The sequence below is a fragment of the Arachis stenosperma genome, chromosome 6 (genome assembly GCF_014773155.1).
Source record: "Arachis stenosperma cultivar V10309 chromosome 6, arast.V10309.gnm1.PFL2, whole genome shotgun sequence".
NCBI classification, from domain to species: Eukaryota; Viridiplantae; Streptophyta; class Magnoliopsida; order Fabales; family Fabaceae; genus Arachis; species Arachis stenosperma.
Genome location: NC_080382.1, coordinates 78521131 through 78524249, shown reverse-complemented (window position 1 = coordinate 78524249; position 3119 = coordinate 78521131). Strand labels below are relative to the sequence as shown.

At 31.5% G+C, this 3119-nt stretch overlaps 1 non-coding gene across 1 annotated transcript; it reads right to left on the bottom strand.

Annotated features, from left to right (window-relative positions):
* Positions 1 to 2422: 2422 nt before the first annotated feature.
* On the bottom strand, positions 2423 to 2526 carry LOC130937709 (small nucleolar RNA R71). The gene has a single exon (XR_009068913.1). It is a non-coding gene; the product is annotated as a small nucleolar RNA R71 (small nucleolar RNA).
* Between the last annotated feature and the right edge of the window lie 593 nt (positions 2527 to 3119).

Here is a 3119-nt window from a genome sequence, read left to right as displayed (position 1 = left end):
TTGAATTACATGAGTAACTCTATCTTTATTTTCTGTTTATTTTATTATTTTTATTTAAACCAATAATCTCTTAAATTAGTTAAATCCACCTGACTGGGATTTATAAGATGACCATAGCTTGCTTCATACCAACAATCTCTGTGGGATCGACCCTTACTCACGTAAGGTATTACTTGGACGACCCAGTGCACTTGCTGGTTAGTTGTGCGAAGTTGTGAATTAAATTTTAGACACCATGATATTGAGCACCAAGTTTTTGGAGCCATTATCGGGGAATTAATTCCATACAACAATAAAGAGTACGAATCACAATTTCGTCCACCAAGTTTTTGGTGCCGTTGCCGGGGATTGTTCGAGTATGGACAACTAACGGTTCGTCTTGTTGCTCAGATTAGGTGATTTTCTTTTCAAAAAGTTTTCAAAAAAAAATTTCAAAAAAAATTTTTTTATTTTCGTTTTTCTAAAGAATATTTTCGAAAAAAATAATAAAAATACAAAAAAATTCATAAAATCATAAAAATCAAAAATATTTTGTGTTTCTTGTTTGAGTCTTGAGTCAACTTTTAAGTTTGGTGTCAATTGCATGCTTTAAAAATTTTTCTTGCATTTTTCGAAAATTCATGCATTCATGGTGTTCTTCATGATCTTCAAGTTGTTCTTAACAGGTCTTCTTATTTGATCTTGATATTTTCTTGTTTTGTGTTGTTTGTTATTTTTCATATGCATTTTTCGTTTGTTAGAGTCCATGCATTAAAGATTTCTAAGTTTGGTGTCTTGCATGTTTTCTTTGCATAAAAAATTTTTCAAAATTATGTTCTTGATGTTCATCATGATCTTCAAAGTGTTCTTGGTGTTCATCTTGACATTCATAGTGTTCTTGCATGCATCATGAGTTTTGATTCATAATTTTAATGTTGTGAGTCATTTTTATGTTTTTTTCTCTCATCATCAAAAATTCAAAAATCAAAAAAATATCTTTTCCTTATTTCTCTCCAAATTTTTGAAATTTTAGGTTGACTTGATCAAAAAAATTTTAAAAATTAGTTGTTTCTTACAAGTCAAGTCAAATTTTCAATTTTAAAAATCTTATCTTTTCAAAACTTTTTCAAATAAAATCTTTTTCATTTTTATCTTATTAATTTTGAAAATTTCAAAATATTTTTTTCAAAATCTTTTTCTTAATTTTATTTCAAATTTTCGAAATTACACTAACAATTAATGTGATTGATTCAAAAATTTGAAGTTTGTTACTTTCTTGTTAAGAAATGTTCAATCTTTAAATTCTAGAATCATATCTTTTAGTTTCTTGTTAGTTAAGTAATTAATTTTAATTTTAAAAAAATTAAATCTTTTTCAATCTTATCTTGTTATCATATCTTTTTCAAAATTTTATCTTTTTTTTCAAAAATTTGATTTCAAAATATCTTATCTAACTCCTTATCTTCCTATCTTTTCAAATTTGATTTTAATATCTTTTTCAACTAACTATTTGACTTTTTGTTTGTTTCTTATCTTTTTCAAAACCACTTAACTACTTCTCTCTCTCTAATTTTCGAAAATATCTCATCCTTTTTTCAAAAATTCTTTTTAATTAATTAATTGTTTTAAATTTTAATTTTAATTATATCTTATCTTTAATTTTCGAAAATCATTAACTACTTTTTCAAAATTATTTTCAAATTCTCCCTCTCTTCTCTTCTTCTATTTATTTATTTATTTACTAACACTTCTCTTCACCTCTCTTCATCTCCAATCACTGCCTCTATCCTCACCCTTGTGATTGGATTCTCCACTTTTATTCCTTTCTTCTTCTACTAACAATAAGGAACCTCTTTACTGTGACATAGAGGATTCCTCTTTCTTTTCTTGTTCTCTTCTTCCCTATATGAGCAGGAACAAGGAAAAAGACATTCTTGTTGAAGTTGATCCCGAACCTGAAAGGACTCTGAAGAGGAAACTAAGAGAAGCTAAATTACAACAATCTAGAGACAATCTTTCTGAAATTTTCGAACAAGAGAAGGAGATGGCAGCCGAACCCAACAACAATAATAAAAGGAGAATGCTAGGTGATTTCACTAAACCAACGTCCAAATTTGATGGAAGAAGCATTTCCATTCTGGCCATTGGAGCAAATAATTTTGAGCTGAAACCTCAATTAGTTGCTCTAATGCAATAGAACTGCAAGTTTCATGGACTTCCATCTGAAGATCCTTATCAGTTTTTAACTGAGTTCTTGCAGATTTGTGAGACTGTTAAGACAAATGGAGTAGATCCTGAAGTCTACAGGCTCATGCTTTTCCCTTTTGCTCTAAGAGACAAAGCTAGAACATGGTTGGACTCACAACCTAAAGATAGCCTGGACTTCTGGGATAAGCTGGTCATAGCCTTCTTGGATAAATTCTTTCCTCCTCAAAAGCTGAGCAAGCTTAGAGTGGATGTTCAGACCTTCAAACAAAAAGATGGTGAATCCCTCTATGAAGCTTGGGAAAGATACAAGCAGATGACCAAAAAGTGTCCTTCTGACATGTTTTCAGAATGGACCATATTAGATATCTTCTATTATAGTCTATCTGAGTTTTCCAAAATGTCATTGGACCATTCTGCAGGTGGATCCATCCACTTAAAGAAAACGCCTGCAGAAGCTCAAGAACTTATTGACATGGTTGCAAATAACCAATTCATGTACACTTCTGAGAGGAACTCCGTGAATAGTGGGACGCCTCAGAAGAAGGGAGTTCTTGAAATTGATGCTCTGAATGCCATATTGGCTCAGAACAAAGTGTTGGCTCAGCAAGTCAACATGATTTCTCAAAGTCTGAATGGATGGCAAAATGCATCCAACAGTACTAAAGAGGCAGCTTCTGAAGAAGCTTATGATCCTGAGAACCCTGCAATAGCAGAGGTAAATTACATGGGTGAACCTTATGGAAACACCTATAATTCATCATGGAGAAATCATCCAAATTTCTCATGGAAGGATCAACAAAAGCCTCAACAAGGCTTTGATAATGGTGGAAGAAACAGGCTAAGCAATAACAAGCCTTTTCCATCATCTTCTCAGCAACAGACAGAGAATTCTAAGCAGAACCCCTCTAATTTAGCAAATTTAGTCTCTGATC